Source organism: Triticum urartu, chromosome 5 (genome assembly GCF_003073215.2).
Source record: "Triticum urartu cultivar G1812 chromosome 5, Tu2.1, whole genome shotgun sequence".
NCBI classification, from domain to species: Eukaryota; Viridiplantae; Streptophyta; class Magnoliopsida; order Poales; family Poaceae; genus Triticum; species Triticum urartu.
In genome coordinates, this window is record NC_053026.1 from 454,181,379 (window position 1) to 454,205,273 (window position 23,895).

Consider the following 23,895-nt stretch of genomic DNA (forward strand, 5'->3'; position numbering starts at 1 on the left):
CAGAGCGGCTGTCCGACTGACAAAACGGCAACCAAGGGAAGGCGGCAAAGGAAAAAAGTCAAAGAGCAATACGCAAGAAGAGATAGAATACAGATAAATATTTACATAGAAAGGCCCTTGGCCGAATCATCAAATAGAACTTCAAGATACACCCACTGGGTGGAATTGTGCAAAATAACAAGTTCATCGAGACTACTAAGCAGGTAAAACAAAGATAAAGTGGCAGCTTAGGAAGCCGCGAACGGATTTGGAGGAGAGGGGTCGGCGGTGCCAGTTGCCAGGGCGGCCGGCTGGTTGGTCTCCGCCTGATCACCTCTGGCGACAGCTGGCTCAGTTGGGCGCGGCTCATTGCTAGAGGCGCGGTCGGGCTAGGGCTGGCCGTCGCCTCGACCTCTGGAGCCTCCTCCTCGCCTTCTGTAGGATCGAAAGTATGTCTAGAGGGGGGGTGATTAGACTATTTGACCAAATAAAAACTTAGCCTTTTCCCAATTTTAGTTCTTGGCAGATTTTATCTATCTTAGGACAAGTCAAGCAATCATCACACAATTCAAGCAAGCATGCAAAGAGTTTATTGGCAGCGGAAAGTAAAGCATGCAACTTGCAAGAATGTAAAGGGAAGGGTTTGGAGGATTCAAACGCAATTGGAGACACGGATGTTTTCCCGTGGTTCGGATAGGTGGTGCTATCCTACATCCACATTGATGGAGACTTCAACCCACGGAGGGTAACGGTTGCACGAGTCCACGGAGGGCTCCACCCACGAAGGGTCCACAAAGAAGCAACCTTGTCTATTCCACCATGGCCATCGCCCACGAAGGACTTGCCTCACTAGCGGTAGATCTTCACGAAGTAGGCGATCTCCTTTCCCTTACAAACTCCTTGGTTCAACTCCACAATCTTGTCGGAGGCTCCCAAGTGACACCTAGCCAATCTAGGAGACACCACTCTCCAAGAAGTAACAAATGGTGTGTTGATGATGAACTCCTTGCTCTTGTGCTTCAAATGATAGTCTCCCCAACACTCAACTCTCTCTCTCTCTCATAGGATTTGGATTTGGGAAAGAAGATTTGAGTGGAAAGCAACTTGGGAAGGCTAGAGATCAAGATTCATATGGTAGGAATGGAATATCTTGGTCTCAACACATGAGTAGGTGGTTCTCTCTCAGAACATATGAGTGGAATGGATGTGTGTGTTCTGATGGCTCTCTCTCGAATGAAGAGGTGGGAGGGGTATATATAGCCTCCACACAAAATCCAACCGTTACACAATTTACCAATCTCGGTGGGACCGAATCAGAAAACTCGGTCTGACCGAAATAGTAAACCTAGTGACCGTTAGGAATTTCGGTGGGACTGACATGCAACTCGGTAGGACCGATTCGGTTAGGGTTTGGGCATAACGTAATCTCGGTGAGACCGATTGCACAAACTCGGTGAGACCGAGTTTGGCAATTAGCTAACCAGAGAGTTGGTCAGGTAAACTCGGTGGGACCGACTCGCTCTTTCGGTGAGACCGAAAAGTTACAATACAAGAAGGAAACAGAGAGTTTACATTGCATTCTTGGTGGGACCGATTCGCTCCTTCGGCGAGACCGAAAGTTACGAAAGGGAAACAGAGAGTTTGCAACCCCATCTCGGTGTGATCGAGATCCTTATCGGTGGGACCGAATTGCTAGGGTTTGGCAGTGGCAAATGACAAGTGAAACTCGGTGGCGCCGGATTGGCAGAATCGGTATGACCGAGTTTGGCTTAGGGTTTAGGTCATTTGTGGATATGGAAAGGTGGTTGAGGATTTTGGAGCATATCATTAAGCACATAAAGCAAGAGGCTCATTAAGCAACACCTCATCCCTCCTTGATAGTATTGGCTTTTCGTAAAGACTCAATGTGATCTTGGATCACTAAAATATAAAATGAAGAGTCTTGAACTTTTGAGCTTGAGCCAATTCTTTGTCCTTAGCATTTTGAGGGTTCCACTTTCACATCCATGCCAATCATTGAGCTTTCCTGAAATAGTCATCTTGAAATATCATTAGCTCAATGAGCTATATGTTGTTATGAATTACCAAAACCACCTAGGGATAGTTGCACTTTCAATCTCCCCCTTTTTGGTAATTGATGACAACATATAGATCAAAGCTTCGACAAGTTATAATAATCATGAAATACATCGTCGCTTTGAGAAGTATGTGACAAATAAGAGCTCCCCCTAAATTTGTGCATATTTAAAATTTGCTTTGGACTGCAAATGCACAAGGAGTTTAGAATCATGGGTTACTCTTCCATGTCACATACATCTTGGTGGAGCGCTCAAAGATGATAAGATTGAAATACATGCACTCATCACCAAGAATAGTGAATGATCACAGACAATAGATAGAATGATAGCATTTAAGCAAGCATTAAGCAAACATTAAGTGTAGCTTATGATCAAACACTTGATCATCGATGTCTCACGAATAATGACATAGTATCGCACACGCAAGCAAACAAAGTTCGAAAAACCACCAAATAAAACAAGAGAGAATAAAAGCAACACTCTCTCTCGAAGCCTATGATCTATACATTTTCTCCCCCTTTGGCAACAAGTTACCAAAAAGTTCCTAGAAAATTCATAGTGCTAAGTCGACGCTCAGGCTTGATCTTCAGGTGGTGGTGGAGTCCGGAGCACGCCAAGGACGAAGCCTTCAGTAGATGTGGTAGGAGTTGAGGCTGTGGTGGATGCTGGAGCTGGTGGAACGGAGGCTGTAGCTGGTTCAGACGTTGTGGCTCTAGTGTCAGCAACTGGCAGTGCAGACGACCTCGGACCTCGGGGCACCCTGGCAAAAGCATCAGTTGTGGTTCTGCCTCTCCTCTCGTTCATGTCGTCCTGGAGCTGCTCCACGGCAGTCTGTATCTCAGTCACCTTGATGTCCAAGTCATAGAACCTCTGTTCCATGATCCTCTCTAGGCTCGCCTGGTTCTGAGTCAGGGTGGCTATACTCTGCTCAATCCACAGGGTGGACGCTATCAGGTAACCGAGCTGCTCTTGTTTGGTCTTTAAGAAGTAATCAGATGCCTCCTCTTGAGTAGGCATCCTGGCGGCTTTCTCCTTCTTTGCCTTCTCCTTCTTAGCTTGTGCATGGACAGATGAGGGCTCATTCTCAGTCATAACCACTTGGTTATCCTCAAATTCTGGACGGATGGGCAGGTGTTCCTTATCCAATAAATATACGCTCGTGCCCATCTTGGAGTTGATGAGCTCCTGAATCTATGGGGCATACCCACAACTCCTCTTCTGGTCTGCAGCTGTCCTCTTAATGGTTTCCACAATGAGACTCATAACCTTGAATTTCTGAGGCACGTCAAAGACATGAAGCAAGTTGATCGCGTGACCTCTGATCATCTTGTGATCTCCAGATTTGGGCAGAAGGGTGTGCCTAAGGATCCAGTTGATCGTAGGCAATGCTGAGAGCAGATAGTGCACTGAGCCAAACTTGAATGTGTCGAGCGCTTCATCCGGGATCTCCATATTTTTCTTGGCATAAATGTCCAAGTCATCATCCTACTCCTCTGGGGCATTGATCAACTTCGCCCATTCCTCAACAGTGGATTGGTACCTTGTACCCTCAGACATCCAAGTGATCCTTCCATCCGGATAAAAGTGTGCTGTGGAGTAGAATTGCATGATCAGCTCCTCATTCCACTTTGTGAGCTTCTGCCCAACAAAGTCTGCAACTCCACACGCACTAAAGCTGTCAAATACTCCGGGGTAGTGATCTTCATGTTCCTTTATGTAGGTCCAGTCGACCCATCTCATGTCACAAGTGATTGGCTTCTTGTCAAGCAAAACAGTCTCGTAAAAATCTTGCTGCTCCTTGGTATGAAACCTGTAATCTACGGCAGTCCTTCTCCTAGAAGCATACGGATCTGCTTCTCTCCACTTCTTTAGCCCTGAGTCTCTTCTGAGCTTCATGTCCTTAGCCACAGGATGAGCATCGTTGTGGTCTGGGATCTTGGGCTTGAGCTTTCTAAGGACGCTCTCTTCCTCTTCTTCGATAGCTTCAGGCACTGGGGCCTTGTTCTTTTCTGCAGCTGGGATGCTTCGTGTGTTTCTCTTTGGTGCACTCTTAGGCTTAGATGCAGCCTTAGGTGCTTCCTTGGGCTTGGATGCAGCTGTTCCTGACCTTATAGCATCTCCCATGAGTTTGGCTGCTTTGGGTGCTGGTGCAGCAACCTCTTCTTCTTCCTCCTCATCCATGATGGAAGCCTTGCCAAGGACTCTAGCCACAGTCTTCTTCACCCTCTCTTTCCTCTTCTTGCCCTCAGCAGCAATGGGCTCAATGGGAGCAGGGGCAGGCTTCTCAGTTGATATTCTGGCCTTTGACATTGGCTGCCTTCCTGCTGGCCTTTTAATTTTCAGCCCTGGCTTTGTGCCTTGAGCTGGCTCAACTCTTTTGGATGTGGCCTCTTCCTCTGCCACATAGTCTTCATCCTCAGAATCAGACGTTCTCTTCTTCCTTTGACGTGTGGCAGCCTTAGGCGGATTTCTGGGTGTACTCCTGCTGCCATCATGAGAAGAGCTTGAGGGGCTAGTGCCCTCACTCATCACAACCTGCTGCTCAGACAAGTTTTGGCTGTCACTTTGATCAGACATGTTGCACACTGATTGCTGACCCTGTGAATAGATTATAGATGAGATAGAGTGGATGAGCATCACAAAAAGCAGAGATTTTTGCAAAAGATCAATTCAAAAACTTAGTTTTCGTTTCCCACAGAAAGCATCTCGGATCTACCGATTTTCAAACTCGGTGACACCGAAGCAGTTTTGGCACCAGAACTGGTGAACTCGGTTAGACCGAGTCACAGTTCGGTGGCACCGAGACTGCTAGGGTTTCACAGAATTCCAAAATCGGTCGCACCGATAAGTTATTCTCGGTCAGACCGAGTTTCACTTGTGCAATGGAAAAGCCAGATCGGTGGGACCGAGTTTTTCAACTCGGTGGGTCCGAGATGGTTTCGGCGGAAACCTAACCCTAAAATTTTCGAATTAAACCTAATCTATGAGTTCATTGACTGGATAGGAGTGTTTCAATCATGGCAAGAATCATGATGATCACAATGTGCTAAGAATCGGAGTGGAGAATAGCACAAAGATCGAGTCCATACCCTAGTTCGGCGGAGACTCGCTACGGCGGCAATGGTGGGGCAGAATTCCATTGACGGCGGCGGAGACCAGCGACTGGAGGTTGCTGGCGGCGAGAAGATGATCCGGAGACCACGAAGGCAGAGCAGGCTGTCGCGCGGGCGAAGAGGTTTCGGAGAAATTTCCAAAATTTTGCCCGTCACTATATATAGCCCGACCCTGTCGGTGTGACCGAGTGGAACAACTCGGTGGCACCGAGATGCAAAACTATGTGCAGTTATTGCAACTCGGTGTGACCGAAAAGTTCAAATCGGTTGCACCGAGATCAAAACCTAGATCAACTTAATGAACTCGGTAGGACCGAAAGTGGAGTATCGGTCAGACCGAGATGCATAAAGAGGTTTTGGAAGTTTAAGTCTATGACGAATCGGGGACTCCGAGCGCTCCTCACACAGAGTGGTTCGAATCTGACTTGATCAAGTTTTGTGATGCAGCATGAATAGAGTTTGAGACGAGAAAAGCATAGATAGCTAGAGGAGGTTCTTAGGCATTCTTGTCCATCCACTTGGCAAAAGAGGAAAGCCAAACAATCAAAACAACAAGTGGATGTCCTCGAATGAGTAAAATATGCAACCAGCATGCTCACACAATAAGATAGCAAATGAAATATGTGTCAAAGCATGCACAACCAATTCTAGCATCTATCAAGCAATTTGCGATGACTAGGTCATCTATATATGAGTATATTGACTTAGGAGTCAAGTGAGAACACTTGATCGTAGGTCATACTCATCGTTTAAGCTCAAGTGGGGTTACCACTTTTACATAAAGCATTGTTGTATTCACATCTTTAGAGTTGCTTTAGCTCAAGTCTTAGAGTAAAGCTCCCCCTAGATGTGATATCCCCCCTAAGAGGGATGAACTAACCTTGGGTTTTGTCGATGATGACTTCATGTAGATGTTGAAGATGTAGATGCTCAATGTTGATGTAGATCACTTGGAGCTATCCATTTGAGTGAATTGCACTTTCAATACCTACATGGGTTAGTCCCATAAGGAACAAACAAGGATATCCATAGACATAGAGTGATGCACACACAAGATGATGTCCATGAAAAATTTAGGTTACCTTGTCCCTTGTCTTACCAACAAGAGGGTTTGTGACTCCTTGAACTAGTGCAAGATGTGGAAGTTGATTGCACTTGTTCTTGCCAAAATGATAAGAGTGAAGTATGTTGGCGGAGTCACCCTCAAGAACTCTTTAGTTCTTCTTCTTTTGGATCCACACCATCTTGATGGGAATCCTTGGAGTTGTAGTCGTACTTGATGTAGTGGAACTTGAGGTAGTCTTGGGAATCCACTTGACTAAGGTCTTAGGAGCTTCTTCAAATGCATCAATCTCCTCTTGAAGCTTGTCCTTGCCTTTTTGCTTGTAGTCTTGTAGTGGAAGATCATCTTGAGCTTGTACCCCCTTGGAAGAAGTATCATACTTCTCTTGTTGAGGGACAAACTTTGTCTTGGGGTATTGATCTTCTTCCCATTCAACTCCATTGGCATTGAATTTTCGTTCAAAACCAACACCTTGATTCTTCCGATGCATTCCTTGCTTGCGCACAATTTCCTCGAATTGCTTACTCCCGGCAAGGCTCTTGTAAACACCTTTCTCTATAATTCCCTTCAATAAGCTATTTTCTTGCTCAAGTGTAACTTGGCTAAGAGAATCATTAGTGGAATCAAGAGAACTACTAGAAGCAACAACATTGGATTTAGTATGATCATTGTTACTACTAGAGGAAGAATCTTTCTTATACTTGTTACTAGTCTTGACTTGAGGCATGTAGGTGGATAAAAGTAAGCGCTTGGCAATGTGAGAAGAACTTTTCTTGCGGAGATCATCATTGATTGCTTTTAAGAACTCATGCTCTTGCTCAAGATTGAGCTTTTCAAAGCGTAGTTTCTCATGAGCTCTTAAAAGTTCTCGATGATCTTCGAAGATAGTTTCATGGGCTAACTTAAGAGTGTTTAGTTCTTTAGTTAGAGCATCAATCTTCTCCTTATCATTGTCATTCGTTTTGGCATGATTAATTGATATTTCACCATAATATTCATCACTAGAGTTGTCAACAAGCAAATCATCATCGCCTAACAAGTCATCTTCATCACTATTAAAGTCAACATACTCGGGGTGTGTTACCTTAGGACCTTTGGCCATGAAGCATATTCCAATTCCTTCATTTGGTGAGTCAAATATGTCGTAGGAGTTGGTTGACACAAGTGCTAGACCGGCAACACCTTCATCTTGAGTATCTTCGGAGTCGGAGTGATAACTTCTCTCGGAGTGGCTGTCAGAGTCGGAGCCGGATACCCATTCACCAACATGAGCTTGATGTCTTCGTTTTGTATAGCTCCTTGATGATTTTTCCTTCCTTTCCGAATCCTTGCTTCTCCGTGAGTATCTTCGTTCATAACGATCATCTCTACTCCTTCTCTCTCTTGGTGGAGATTCTTTGCTTCTTCTTTTTGGAGAATCTTCTCTTCTCTTGTAGGGAGCCGTACACTCATTGGAATAGTGTCCGGGTCTTCCACAATTATAGCAGTTTCGCTCTCGACTAGAAGATCTTTTGTCATTGTAGGACCTTGACTTGAAGCTTCTATCTTTGCTTCTACTCTTGTAGAACTTGTTGAAGTTCTTCACCATTAAGCTCAATTCTTCATTGAAGTTTTGTTTCTCACTTGATGATGTGAGGACTTCACATGAGGCTTTGTAGGCACCACTTGATTTGTTATGAAGTTCCTCTTTATCCTTGAGTGACATCTCATGAGCAACAATCCTTCCAATTACTTCCGTTGGCTTGAGATCTTTGTAATTGGGCATCATTTGGATTAATTTGCACACGGTATCATATTTCCCATCCAAGGCTCTTAGGATCTTCTTGATGATGAATCTATCGGTCATCTCTTCACTTCCGAAGCCGGCAATCTCATTTGTGATGAGAGCAAGCCTAGAGTACATTTCAGCGACACCTTCACCATCCTTCATCTTGAACTTGTCAAGTTGACTTTGGAGCACATCCAACTTGGATTCCTTGACGGAGTCGGTACCTTCGTGCATATCAATCAAAGTATCCCAAATTTCCTTTGCATTCTCAAGGCGGCTGATTTTGTTGAATTCTTCGGGGCACAATCCGTTGAAGAGAATATCACAAGCTTGAGCATTGTATTGCAACATCTTCAACTCATCCGCGGTAGCTTCATGGTTTGGTTCTCTCCCATCAAAGAATTCACCTTGCAAACCAACACAAACAATAGCCCATACGGCGGGGTTATGTCCAAGAATATGCATTTTCATTTTATGCTTCCAACTAGCAAAATTAGTGCCATCAAAGTAAGGACCTCTACGGTGATAATTTCCCTCGCTAGACGCCATACTCTCCTAGGTTGTGAAACCAAGGCTATGACCACCAAAAGCTATGGAGATCAAGGAAAATGGAGACCAGAGCTCTGATACCACTTGTAGGATCGAAAGTATGTCTAGAGGGGGGTGATTAGAGTACTTGACCAAATAAAAACTTAGCCTTTTCCCAATTTCAGTTCTTGGCAGATTTTAGCTATCTTAGGACAAGTCAAGCAATCATCACACAATTCAAGCAAGCATGCAAAGAGTTTATTGGCAGCGGAAAGTAAAGCATGCAACTTGCAAGAATGTAAAGGGAAGGGTTTGGAGGATTCAAACGCAATTGGAGACATGGATGTTTTCCCGTGGTTCGGATAGGTGGTGCTATCCTACATCCACGTTGATGGAGACTTCAACCTACGGAGGGTAACAGTTGCGCGAGTCCACGGAGGGCTCCACCCACGAAGGGTCCACGAAGAAGCAACCTTGTCTATTCCACCATGGCCATCGCCCACGAAGGACTTGCCTCACTAGCGGTAGATCTTCACGAAGTAGGCGATCTCCTTGCCCTTACAAACTCCTTGGTTCAACTCCACAATCTTGTCGGAGGCTCCCAAGTGACACCTAGCCAATCTAGGAGACACCACTCTCCAAGAAGTAACAAATGGTGTGTTGATGATGAACTCCTTGCTCTTGTGCTTCAAATGATAGTCTCCCCAACACTCAACCCTCTCTCATAGGATTTGGATCTGGTGGAAAGAAGATTTGAGTGGAAAGCAACTTGGGGAAGGCTAGAGATCAAGATTCATATGGTAGGAATGGAATATCTTGGTCTCAACACATGAGTAGGTGGTTCTTTCTCAGAACATATGAGTAGGAATGGTGTATGTGTTCTGATGGCTCTCTCCTCGAATGAAGAGGTGGTGGAGGGGTATATATAGCCTCCACACAAAATCCAACCGTTACACAATTTACCAATCTTGGTGGGACCGAATCAAAAAACTCGGTCTGACCGAAATAGTAAACCTAGTGACCGTTAGGAATTTCGGTGGGACTGAAATGCAACTTGGTAGGACCGATTCGGTTAGGGTTTGGGCATAACGTAATCTCGGTGAGACCGATTGCACAAACTCGGTGAGACCGAGTTTGGCAATTTGCTAACCAGAGAGTTGGTCAGGTAAACTCGGTGGGACCGATTTGCTCTTTCGGTGAGACTCGAAAAGTTACAAGAAGGAAACAGAGAGTTTATATTGCAATCTCGGTGGGACCGATTCGCTCTCTTCGGTGAGACCGAAAGTTACGAAAGGGAAACAGAGAGTTTGCAACCCCATCTCGGTGTGACCCGAGATCCTTATCGGTGGGACCGAATTGCTAGGGTTTGGCAGTGGCAAATGACAAGTGAAACTCGGTGGCGCCGGATTGGCAGAATCGGTATGACCGAGTTTGGCTTAGGGTTTAGGTCATTTGTGGATATGGAAAGGTGGTTGAGGATTTTGGAGCATATCATTAAGCACATAAAGCAAGAGGCTCATTAAGCAACACCTCATCCCTCCTTGATAGTATTGGCTTTTCGTAAAGACTCAATGTGATCTTGGATCACTAAAATATAAAATGAAGAGTCTTGAACTTTTGAGCTTGAGCCAATTCTTTGTCCTTAGCATTTTGAGGGTTCCACTTTCACATCCATGCCATGCCAATCATTGAGCTTTCCTGAAATAGTCATCTTGAAATATCATTAGCTCAATGAGCTATATGTTGTTATGAATTACCAAAACCACCTAGGGATAGTTGCACTTTCACCTTCCTCTTTGCCACTGGAGTCGATCACCTCCGCCGAGTCCTCGTCGTCGTCCGGGTTCAGCCCGAACCACTCCGGCGGCGCCTCCTCGCCGTTCTCAGCCCGCTCTAGGATGAAGACGTTGGTGTCGGTGTACTCGGCGATCGATGGGGCACGCTTGACAAGATCGTCCTCCACCGTTGCCAGCTCCGCCTGAGCTTTCAGCCGGAACATGGCCAACTGGGCTAAACTCAGCCCAGGATACCACGCCTTGGCGAATTCTAAAGCCCGGCGGGCTCTAGCCCAGGCTAAAGAACCCTTCCAGGCCTCAAGACGGCCGACTGCTACCTTCAGCCAGTCGGCAGTCCAACTGGGGGTGCGTGGTGCCTGCATGTCCGGCCACAGGGCGGCAATCGCCTGGGCGTTGACACGTTGAAGCCGGCGCAACATCCGATGGGCTGGCCAAAGACGGGCCTCGATGCTAAGAATCTGCTCGCCAAGTGTTCGGGGGGCGTCGGCGGCGACCTGTGCGCCGTCCGCCCTCCGTGCTTCATGGTCAGCCTCGATGGCTTGATTGGCGGCATCAGAATGGCCGGGGAAGAAGTCTGCTAAGGAAGAAAAGTGAAGAAACAAGGTTAAAAATTTAAGGCCGACTCGACTAGCAGTCGGTAGCCCAGAAAAGGAAACAAGGGGAAGCTCACCATCGACAAGATTTTCGATTGCTTGGAAGCCGGAGACCAGCATCGCCTCCTTGTCGGTCCAGGAGGAGCGCTCGGACGCAAATTCGGCGAGAAGGGCGGTCTCCTTGTCCTCCACCTCCTTCTGTGCCCTCTGGAGCAGCTCCTTCTGCTCCGCTAGCTGCGTAGCCAGTCGGTCGCGCTCCTCCATCAGCCGGCCGCACTCCTCCTCCTTAGCGCGCAGCGCGGTGTTGACTTCGCCCAGCTGCTGCTGAAGGGCGGCGTAGGCTTCTGAAGAAGGAGGGGGAGGGATGTCAGTCGTCAACAAAGAAGAAAGATCGCCGGGGAGATCCGGCTCGACTGCTCAGCAGTCGGCCCGAATCTAGGGGACTACAACCCGCGGGTGCGCCAGCGCGCCCCCGCAGAGAAAGAAGAAGACTTACCCCGGCTGTCCGACAAGTCGGCGGTCCGCTTGGCCAGCTCCTCGACATTGGCGTTAAAGGAGGTCACGCGAAGATTGTGGTAATCCTGCATCAAAATTTCAGAAAAAGTGTTGGTACTTGGAACTCACCGATTAGAGTTCTGAGCCGCCTGCTCAGCAGCCGGCCTGAAACTCGGGGACTACACCCAGTGGGTGCGCTGGCGCGCCCCCACAAAGAAAAAACAAGGAAGCAAAGCAAAAAGGAAGGATGCGTACCCGGATGGCCGTTTGTGACGCTAGGTATGCCTTGGTGCACTCCTTGATGGCATCGCCCTCAGCCCGGAGCTTGGCTTGGACGTCCAGGAGCGCCCGATTCAACGGGCCCGTCCCGCCTCCCCGCACCCACCCGATGGGCGCGGTGCTCGACACCTCAGTGTCTGGGATCGTGGAGCTCGCAGCACCGGTCTCCAGAGGACGCGGCGCTGAGGCCGCCTTCGTGAGACGGCGGCGCGTCGGCATACTGACCTCAAGGGCCAGGCCCGTCGCCGCCGCGCCTCCGGTTGGTGGCACTGGCGGGTCCGCCAGTTGTCCGCCTGGTGCGCCTCCGGAGGGTGGCGGTGGTGGCACAATGACTTCTGGTGTGGCGGTGACGTCGGCGTCCCTCTCCATGACCGGGTCTCGTCGCCGACTTCCCCAGTCTGCGCCGTGAACTCCGGTGGCAGCGGCGCGGAGTTCAAGGGGACGACAAACACCGCCGGCTGGCGGTGTGCGCCTTCCTCTGCGCGCTTCTTCTCCGCATCGGCGGCCTCGGCCTCCGCCTTGTCGGCTTCCGCCTTCTTCTGGCAGGCGGCTTCCCGCTCCTCCCGCGCGTTTCGCCCCGTCGCCCCTCGGAGGTCGGCGGCGGGATCAATCCGCCGGGTGGTGGAGGAGGTCTCCGCCGACTTTACGACGGAGCCGACGGCCGACTTCTCAAGAGAGAGAGGGGCCCTAAAGCCGGGAAAATAAAGTAAAGAAATTTCAGACAGACTCAATAAAGAAATGTGAAGGTACGAAGGGAGGTGGTACTTACGCTGAAATAAGCTGCAGCGTCTTCACCACCTTGCGGAAGCGGTTGGCCTTTGCGGCCGCTTCGTCCCCCTTGGTCGCCGCGGCTGAGCCCTTGGGCCTTTTCGGCCGGCTGTCGAACAGGCTCGTCTCGGCCCCGCGCTTCTTGCCGCCGCCTTGAGCGTCCGGCGGGGCTGATGAGCCCGTGCCCGGCTAGCCGGCTCTTAGCTGGTGGCGTGGGACAACCTCCTCGTCATCATCAGGCCAGTCCTCAAGACTGGCCCCAAGTCTTGGGCCGCCTGACGCGCTGCCTCCCCCCTCGGCGTCGTCCTCCAGGGCCGCCGCCCCCAAGTCGGGGTCGTCCACATCGCTCTCCACTCGGTCAGGGAGGAACTCGCGGTCCGGCCCCATGGTGCCGGCTGCTGGCTGGAGGAGGGGGTTCTGACCAAGGCCGACTGGTCAGAACGAGCAAGACGGACTTGGCAGTAAAGATGTCAGGAGAATCAAAGAAAAAGAGAGAAGGAAAATGACTCACCAGAGGCGGAAGGGCAGCACGTGAATATGGCTACTTGCCGAACTGCCACTCTTCGTTGAGGTCGCAGCTCGCAAGATAGTTCACCATGTAGGCTACCTCATCGTGAGGCATCTCCTTGGTGCACATTCGGCTCGGGTCTCGGTGCCCGCTCATCTGGCAGATCATGTGGGGGCGACTTTGGAGGGGCAGCACTCGGCGTGCCATGAAGGCAGCCAGCAAGTCCGGCCCGGTCAGGCCCTCCGACTGCGTCAGTACTCGAAGCCGCACAACAGTGCTGGCTCTTGCAGGCGTCAACGTCTGGGCCCGGTGCGACCAGTTGGGCTGCCTCCCATCCGGCGGGCCGGCTACGTAGGCCGGCAGGTTGATCCAATCGCCCTCTGCGGAGACGTTCTTCACGTAGAAGTACGACCACTACCACATCTTCACCGACTTGATCAGCCTAATGGAGGGAAACGGGTTGTCGGCCCCCGACCTCCGCAAGGCGATGAACGCACCGCACTGAGCCGGCACGCCCGCGGCTTGGGTGCCGAGCTTGGAGAAGAAGAACTCCCCCCAGAGCTCAATGGTGGGGAGAACGCCGATGAAGACCTCGCACAGGGTGATGAAGGCGGACAGCAGCACCACCGTGTTGGGGGTGAGGTGGTGCGGCTGGGGTCCGTAGAACTCGAGGAAAGAGCGGAAGAAGTTGCTCGCCAGCAGGCCCAGGCCGCATAGGCAGTGCGAGCGGAAGACGACCCGCTCGCCCTCCTGCGGCGTCGGTGAAATTTCTCCCCTCCGCGCGAGGCGGACCCTCACGAGGTCCTCGCCGGGCAATCGACGCGTCTTGCGGTGGAAGTCGATGTGATCCTCATGGACCTCCAAACCATCCCAGGTGCCGGAGTGCATCGTCGGGGGTCTGACGGCGGAGGAAGAGCTCATCATGAGCGAACCGCCGCAACGTTCGACGAAGCTCGAGGTGCAGAGAGAGAGAGAAGAGGGAGAGTAAGCAGTGTGAGGCAGGACGCGCGTGCTCCGCTGTTTCCCCTCCTCCCCCTACTAATAGCCCAGTAGGCTGCGAATCCGAGGGGGGAGTTGTGGGATTTACTGCGCCCACAACCCCACGCCCCCACGTTTATCGCGCAAAGTTACTGCGCGCGGTAACTCCATGGGAACCTCAACCGTCCCCCACGGCCGCAGCGGATCCGCTCGCGCGCCGAGCCATGGTAGTGGCGGGCCCTGCCTGCGGGCATGTCCCATCTCGCGGATGGGTAGGCAGGCTGGCCCGGCCACTGTTTGCCACATGTTGGGCACGAAGTGGGTGGCGGCCAGGAAGCTTAGCTCATATGCCACTGAGTTCCCGCCAGGGGGTTCGAAAGTATTTTCTGGACGAGTCGAAGTCAGGCGACGCCGACTCCTACCAGTCGGCCCGGCAGAGTCAAGCAGAGTCTCCACCTCAAATTCTCAGAGAATGAAGCTACTGAGGCTCCTCGGTTGATTGTCCACGGCGCCTCATCAGCTTCGGAGACTACTGTCGGAGTAATGGGCCACGGGTAGGCTAACTTGAGGCCCATAACCTTTCAAGACATCGGGGCTGACTGCGCCCCTCAAGACACGGACGGAGAGCCTGTCATGGTTCTAAGTCTGACAGTAATGTAGGGGGGCAGGTATCGAGAGGCAAGATCTTAGCTATGGAGTAGTTGTAAGCACACGAGGTTTACGAGTTCAGGCCCTTCTCGGAGGAAGTAATAGCCCTACGTTTCGGAGCCCGGAGGCGGTCGACTGGATTATGCATGTATGAATTACAGGGGTGCGAACCCTTTACACTGAGGACGGGGTGGCTTATATAGAGTTCGCCGGACCCCTCCGGCCCTCAGTTGTGCACGGTTTTAAATACATTAAGGTCGGGCGTTACTGGTAACGCCTCTAATAAAGTGCTATGATGACCATAAAAGCTACTTAATAACCGACCGTTAGCATGCAGAGTGCCTTTAGGTCTCCTGGCTGTCGAGTGGTTGGGTCTTGGTCGAGTGATTGCTTCTTGGTCGAGTGTCTTCGAGTTTGTCGAGTGGAACACCTCCAAGTAGATTGAAAGGTGATTTCTTCTAGAGATGTCCTTGGGTAGGGCAGTTGGGACAGGTCCATGACCCTAACATAGGTACATAGCTTCATCATTAGCCCCCGAATGGATCGAGGTTTGAGTGGGGAAGGAGTTGAGAACTTCTCCAACTCATTTTTCATGCCATGAGCATATCTTGTTTCGGATCAATGAACCTGAGTGATGACAGCAACTTCCTTTTCAGTCACCTTGATCATTGTCGAGTGAGTTTCTTTACTTGAAAGGCTCCGAGTGACGGCGTGGAGGAGATCTTTCGTCTAACAAGTTGTTCTGCTGCCTGCAGATTTCGCGGGATCCGAATTTTGGGAAGCGCACGGGACTAGGGAGGTCGCGGTAATCGGATGGGATAGGGCGGAGCCGCCTCGATCCCCACGCCACCTTTTTTGCCACGTATCGCGTGCGCGATTGTTACGGGATTTGACTGGACTGCCTGGGCCTACCAGTCAGCCACTCAGAAGCGACCTCATATAAGGCATCGGACCGGGGTCTCTTGAACAATGCGTTCCCATTCCCTCTTCCCCTCTTCAGGCTTCTTCGTCGCGCTCGCTCTCGCCCCAGCGCCGCCGCTCCGTACGCGTCTCACCGGCGATGATGGGGAAGGAGAAGACGGCGGCTCTGGAGCGGGCGAAGAAGGCGACGGCGAAGGCAAAGGGGAAGGCGACCAGTCGGGGTGGCTCTTCCTCGCGAGCCGGCCTGCCGAAGGGCTGGATCCAGGGCGACTGGATCCGCTCAGCGATCACCCAAGAAGACCTCGATGACCTAGCCGAAGGAGGGCTGATCCCCCATGGATCGGCGCGGCTTTCGGGGAAGGAATCCGAGCCGCAACCTCGGGAGGGTGAGCGCGTTCTCCTTGCCACCCACGTCGACCGTGGATTTTCTTTGCCTCCTCACCCTTTCTTTCGGGGATTTCTGAATGTCTTTGGGGCACAACTCCACCACTTCACTCCCAACACAATCGTGTATCTCGCTGCTTTCGTGTCTTTGTGCGAGAATTTCTTGGGTTGTCGGCCTCACTGGGGTCTTTTCAAGCACATTTTCACCTGTCGTTCTCAGACGGTGAAAAAGGCCAATCCGAGTGACGAGAGAACATAAGTGATTCAGATGTGTGGGGGTCTTGGTGTTCAGATGAGAGGGAAAAGTTCCTTTCCAGCCATGATTCTTCCCGACTTGGTTCGCGGATGGCAGTCGACCTAGTTTTACTGCAAAGACCAGTCGATGCCAGGGCAACCGACTGGCCTCCCTCCTTTTACCATGGACCGAGTGAGGAAACCCTCCTCTTTGAAGGTGCTCCCGGAGGAGAAGGCGCAGGTTAGGGTGTTGGTCGAACGAGTGGTCTAGCTTATCCATGATGGGGTCACCGGTATGGATCTCTTGGAGGTTTTCCTTCAGCGACGCATCCAGCCTCTTCAAGCCCGAGACCATCCGATTTGGATGTATTTGGGTCTTGACGACTCCACTCGGATTCACCCAGAGGAGGTCGATGATGACACACTGGAGAAGTGGCTGTCGGGCATGACCGGAAACAAGGACAACCCCAGGGGAGCCAGGAGAGTTCCTCCATTCGACCAGTCCCATGTACTAGAGAAGGCCCAATTCTGAGCTTTGATTGTAATCTGAATTCACTCGCGCAGCTGTCTATATTGCGTCTACTGACTTTATTCTTCCTGCTTTCTTTCAGGCTCTTATCGAAATGTATTCAATGCCCAACGGAGAGCAAGAGCAAGACCTGGAAGGAGAGGTGAGTGGTGGCGATAGTGGCGAATGGTATTCTGACAGTGAAGGGGACGAAGAAAGCGACGACTCAAGTGACGAAGAAGAAGTCGAGTCGCCTCCTCGCTGGGAGAGGCGATCCAAGCTTGACCAAGAATGACCGAGCACCCGTGAAAAGGTGATTGCTCAGGTTGGTCAGTCTTCAAAGCGTCCTCGGACCTCTTCACCAACCCCAACTGAGAAACCATCAAAGCATCCCAAAGTTGCAGAGCAGAAGCCTTGGAAGGCGTTGCCGAAGATTAAGATTGACATCCCCGTCGCTTCTGCGTGAGTGTCTCCCTTTGTATTCACTCGACGCCCCGTGCTGTTTGTTTTTTTCTTGATTTAACCAGACGAACTTTGGAACTGGCAGCGCTGCTACTTCCGGGACCTCAGCTTACAGGGACGAGGATGAGGTAATGGAGGATGCGGTCACTTCCAATCCGGGTATGATTTCTGCCATTCTGTCTTTATTTGGTCGACTTGACTGCAATGTGTCCCATTGGGTGATGTGATTTTGTCGATTGAACTTTGAACAACTCCTAACATTATTGACCTCCCCGATGATGATGAAGAGCCCGAGAGGCCTTTGGCAAGGAAAAATAGGCGAGCTCCTGCAAGCAAGGTGCCACAATCGACACCGAGGGCGGAACCAGTCGTTCAGGACGCTGGTGATGCCAATCGGGGTTCTGTTACCTTCGCCGTGCCCTTGTCAAGTGCCTTGCCTTCTTTGCCAACTGCTCAGGCCCCTGTCGACCCACTTTCAGTTTTTGCGACCCATCATGTCCCAGAGGACGAAGTGAATGCTGCCAAGGAAGCCATACGCCAGGCGGGCATTATGATGGAGAAGATGAAGACGGTGCGGGACGCCAGTCAGGCCGCCTACGACGCTAGCTCGGCTCTCCAAAGCAACATTCAGGTTAGTTGGTCACCGCTTGTTCTGTTAGGATATGCTATCTGAAGACTCTCTTTCCGAAAATCTTTGCATCTGTACACCCACTAGGTGCATCGATTGAATTTTTGAACTAGTGGGGGCACGCTGAGTGCACCCACTAGGTGTAGTCCCCGAGACTACGGTGGACTGTTGGTAGTCGACTATAGTCTTTGTATTTTGATTCTTTCGCTCGATGTGGTCTGGCCACGTCGAGTGTAGACTGAACTGGTAGTTTGTCTCTTTTACTCGGTCTGGGTGAGTGGGATCAGAACCGGTGGGGCACGCCAAGTGCACCCACTGGGTGTAGTCCCCGAGACCGCGGTCGACTGCTGGCAGTCGACTGTGGTCTGAGTTCTTTGGTCTGAGTTCTTCTTTCTCTCCTTTTTTTACTCCCTTCACTCGACTCTGGCGGGCCGGTCGAGTGGGATCATAACTGGTGGGGGCATGCAAAGTGCACCCACTGGGTGTATACTCCCTTCACTCGACTCTGGCGGGCCGGTCGAGTGGGATCATAACCGGTGGGGGCACGCAAAGTGCACCCACTGGGTGTAGTCCCCGAGACTATGGTGGACTGCGGGCAGTCGACCGTAGTCTTAGTATTTATTGTCTTTGTCATTTTTCGCTGTAAAATAACTTCTCCTCCCTGATTGCAGAAATCTTGTAATCTTGGAGCTCGCTTTGCTGACTTGGAGAAACAGCAGATCCAACTGAACCTTGAGCTGGAATTGGCCAAGACAGAGCTGCAAAAGGCCAATGACGACGCCAATGGTAAGACGGGCTTGTCGACTGGTTTGTCTTAGGCTTGAGTACCCTTCTGCTCTTTCTGAATCAAGCACCATTTCTTTGCAGAAAAACTGAGAGAAGCTCTGGCGAAGAAGGATCAGGATTTGGCTGCTGCTCAAAAGGAAGCTGACGACAAAACCGCTCTGGCTAAACAGAAACTGGCTTCAGTCGGCCAGTTGGAAGAAGAGAACCCCAAGATGAAATCTGCTCTGAGCGAAGCCAACAAGGAGTTCACGCGCTTGAAGAAGGACAATCTCAACCTGTACGAGAAGATGGAAGGCATCACTCGCAGGAGGGACGATCTGGAGAGCTATCTGAGGAGCCTTGCCAAGAAGTTGTTCATCAAGCTTGAAGGTACACATTTTGTTCCGACTGATGTTTTTTGTCGACTCAGCGTACGAAAACTGACTTATCCTTGGATCGTGAATGCGGAGTTTTGCCAGAACTTCGAGGAGTAGACTGGGCGGATTGAGCCAGGTTTGGACCCAATCAATTCTCCCGTGAAATATGAAACTGCCATGAATCTGCTCCGACTGGAATCTCGCATCAATGGTGTTGTGGACTACTTGGCTCGACTGAAGGTCGCCACGTCACAGATCGACACGGCACTTTGGCCAGAGGCCATGCTCCAGAATGATCTTGAGTCCCTGATGACTCGACTTAACGAGATCCCTGATCGAGTGCAGGAGTGGAAGAAATCTTCTGCCCGGTGTGGTGCTGATGTGGCTCTGTCTTTGGTTCGTGTCCACTTCAAGGAGGTGCGACAAGATAAGCTGGCAGCAATCAAGGTCACCAACACCCAGAAGCATGACTTCCGATCTTTTATGGAGACTTTCATCGCTACAGCCACTCAGATCGCCGACGGCGTCGACCTGGACGAGTTCGTCGAGCCTGCCAGTCCTTCTCCCGCGGAGTGAACAAACTTTTATGCCCCACCTTAAATTTGCCTCGGAATGCCGAGTGGTTTTTGTAACCGTTAAACTCTTTCGGGCTGAATGCCCGAGCACTTCGATCTGTGGTCCGGAACCTTTAGGATTTATCTGAACTTGGTTTATCGTTGAATATCCCCATGGATCCTCCGTCGAGTGGAACTCGTTCTTCACTCGAGACAACTTTTGTATTTGTGGCGCAGCTCCGAAGGAGAAGGTACCAGTCGACCTGCACCTCGTCATCCTTGCGGGTCGGCGATGGAGCGCATGTTGTATTTGTGGTGAAGCTCCCAAGGAGAAGGTGGCAGTCGACCTGCACCTCGTCGTCCTTGCGGAGTTGGATGGAGCGCACGTTGTATTTGTGGCGAAGCTCCCAAGGAGAAGGTGGTAGTCGACCTGCACCTCGTCATCCTTGCGGAGTGGGATGGAGCGCACGTTGTATTTGTGGCGAAGCTCCCAAGGAGAAGGTGGCAGTCGACCTGCACCTCGTCGGCCTTGCGGAGTGGGATGGAGCGCACGTTGTATTTGTGGCGAAGCTCCCAAGGAGAAGGTGGCAGTCGACCTGCACCTCATCGTCCTTATGGATTCAGATGTGTTTCATACTTAGGCGAGTACTGGACTGCAGCTAAGCCCCCGAGTGGGAGGTTGGCTCCCCACTCGGTAGGATTTTCAAATACTTAGGCGAGTACTGGACTGCAGCTAAGCACCCGAGTGGGAGGCTGGCTCACCACTCGGTAGGATTTTCAAATACTTAGGCGAGTACTGGACTGCAGCTAAGCCCCCGAGTGGGAGGCTGGCTCACCACTGGGTAGGATTTTCAAATACTTAGGCGAGTACTGGACTGCAGCTAAGCCCCCGAGTGGGAGGCTGGCTCACCACTCGGTAGGATTTTCAAATAATTAGGCGAAACGGGTTCGCAGCTAAGCCCCCGAGTGGGAGGCTGGCTCAAAAATCGGTAGGAAATTATTTTTACAAACTTAGGCGAAACAGATTCACAGCTAAGCCACCCACTGGGGGATTTCTCCCGCAAACAAAAACAATAACAATCACTGGGAAAATTATAACACTCTTGTCTTTGATAAATAAACTACATGAGTTTTTCTTATTACATCTCATCCGAGTGAGAATTCAAGTATAAAAGGGGCGGAGCAGCTCCGCATTCCAGGCTCGTGGCTCATCAATCTGGCGATCGACATTACAAAGGTGGTACGCTCCATTGTGGAGGACTCTGGTGACTATGAAGGGGCCTTCCCAAGTAGGAGCGAGTTTGTGTGGTTTCTGTTGATCCACTCAGAGGACCAAGTCTCCTTCTTGGAAGGCTCGACTCTTCACATTTCTGGCATGGAATCGATGCAAGTCTTGTTGATAGATGGTTGATCGGATCATGGCTATTTCTCTTTCTTCTTCCAGGAGGTCGACTGCGTCCTGCCGGGCTTGTTCTGCTTCATCTTCAGAGTAGAGCTCGACTCGGGGTGCGTTGTGAAGCAGGTCACTCGGCAAAACTGCTTCAGCTCCGTAGACCAGAAAGAATGGGGTTCTTCCGGTCGATCGGTTCGGGGTCGTCCTCAATCCCCAAAGAGCTGATGGAAACTCGTCGACTCATGCACCTGCTGCGTGCTTGAGATCGCGCATCAATCGGGGTTTCAGTCCTTTGAGAATTAAGCCGTTTGCTCTTTCCGCTTGTCCATTCGACTGAGGGTGAGCGACCGAAGCATAGTCGACTCATGTGCCTTGAGAGGTGCAAAAGGCTCTGAATTTGTCGGAATTGAAGTTTGACCCATTGTTAGTGATGATGCTGTGCGGAACTCCATATCTGAATATCAACTCTCTATGAAACTAATAGTAGTGCAAGCATCAAGATTCTTGATAGGCTTAGCTTCAATCCATTTGGTGAACTTGTCGACTGCTACTAGCACATGAGTGAAGCCGCTCCTGCCCGTTCTCAGTGGTCCAACCATGTCCAGTCCCCAAACGGCGAAGGGCCAGACGAGTGGAATGGTTTTTAGGGCTGACGCGGGCTTGTGCGACATATTGGAGTAAAACTGACATCCTTCACACTTGTCGACTATCTCTTTCGCCATTTCATTCGCTCTTGGCCAGTAGAATCCCGCTCGGTATGCTTTCGCCACAATGGTCCGAGAGGATGCATGATGACCACAGGTCCCCGAGTGGATATCATCAAGGATCATCTGACCTTCTTCTGGTGTTATACACTTCTGACTGGCTCCAGTTGCGCTTTCTCTATACAACTGTCCCTTTATGACAGTAAAGGCCTTGGATCGACGGACGATCTGTCGAGCCTCTTCTTCGTCCTCTGGGAGTTCTTTCCTTAGGATGCACACGATGTACGATATTGTCCAGTCAGGAGTGATGACCAAGACTTCCATGATCAGGTCGACCACAGCTGGAACTTCAACTTCAGTCGGATCCGTGGCACTTTTTGGCTGCGGGGCTTCTTCAGTGAAGGGATCCTCCTGAACTGATGGTGTGTGGATGTGTTCCAAAAACACATTGCTGGGAATGGCTTCTCTTTTGGAACCTATTTTCGCCAAATCATCAGCTGCTTGATTTTTCAGTCGGGGTATGTGATGAAGTTCTAACCCCTCGAATTTCTTCTCCAGCTTTCTCACTGCATTGCAATAACCAGTCATGGCTGGACTTCTGACGTCCCACTCCTTCATCACCTGATTAACCACCAAATCTGAGTCGCCATAGACCATGAGGCGACGGACGCCGAGTGAAATGGCCATGCGCAACCCATATAAAAGTGCTTCATATTCTGCCTCGTTATTGGAGGAATCAAAGTGGATTTGAAGAACATATCTGAGCTTATCTCCTCGGGGGGATACCAATACCACCCCGGCACCGGAACCATTCAGCATTTTGGAACCGTCGAAGAACATGGTCCAATGCTCCGAGTGAACCTGAGTCGGCAGTTGCTGTTCAATCCACTCGGTGACGAAATCTGCTATTGCCTGGGACTTGATAGCTTTCTTTGCCTCAAACTTGATATCTAGAGGGAGGAGTTCAATCGCCCATTTGGCCACTCGACCAGTTGCATCCCTGTTATGCAGGATCTCTGACAATGGAGCATCGCTAACGAATATAATGGAATGATCAGAGAAGTAGTGAGCAACCTTCTTTGTGGTCATATAAATCCCATATACAAGCTTCTGATAATGAGGATATCTTTGCTTCGACGGGGTCAAAACTTCAGAAATATAATATACTGGGCGCTGAACTTTGAAGGCTTTTCCTTCTTCTTCCCGCTCGACCGTAAGTACCGTACTGACGACTTGTCCCGTGGCTGCGATGTAAAGCAACAAAGACTCTTTGCTGATTGGGGAAGCAAGCACCGGCTGGGTGGAGAGCAGAGCTTTGAGCTCTGCAAACGCTGCATCAGCTTCAGGAGTCCACTCGAACTTGTCGGACTTCTTCATCAATCGGTAAAGAGGCAATGCCTTTTCACCGAGACGAGAGATGAATCGACTTAAAGCGGCCAAGCAACCAGTAAGCTTCTGGACGTCGTGCACTCGCACAGGACTTTTCATTCGGAGTATAGTACCGACTTTTTCTAGATTGGCGTTGATTCCCCGTTCGGAAACGAGAAAACCGAGTAACTTTCCGCCAGGAACTCCAAATGTGCACTTTGATGGATTAAGCTTGATATCATACCTCCTGAGGTTGGCAAAGGTTTCAGCAAGGTCAGTCAGCAGGTCGGAACCCTTCCGTGACTTGACCACAATATCATCCATGTATGCTTCCACATTCCGACTGATTTGAGTGAGCAAACACTTCTGAATCATCCTCATGAATGTGGCTCCGGCATTCTTGAGGCCGAACGGCATGGTAACATAACAGAAGCACCCGAATGGAGTGATGAAAGCTGTTTTGATCTCGTCAGGTCCATACAGACGGATCTGATGGTACCCGGAATAGGCGTCTAAAAAAGACAGTCGCTCACATCCCGCAGTCGAGTCGACTATCTGGTCGATGCGGGGGAGATGAAAATGATCTTTCGGGCGGCCCGATTGATATGTTTAAAGTCAATGCACATGCGAAGTGACTTGTCCTTCTTGGGGACCATGACAACGTTGGCGAGCCACTCGGAGTGGTAGATCTCTCGGATGAACTCTGCTGCTAAGAGCCGAGACACCTCCTCACCAATAGCCTTTCTCTTCTGGACGGCGGACCGTCGGAGATGTTCTTTGACAGGTTTTACTTTTGAGTCGACTCGTAGGCGGTGCTCAGCCAGCCCCCTGGGAACACCTGGCATGTCAGAAGGCTTCCATGCAAAAATGTCCCAGTTCTCATGGAGGAACTGGATGAGCACTTCTTCCTATTTGGAGTCGAGTGTTGTTGAGATATGAGTCGGAGCAGCACTGGGATCGGTCGGTTGAATGTGAGGCGGCTTTGTTTCGCCAGACGACTGAA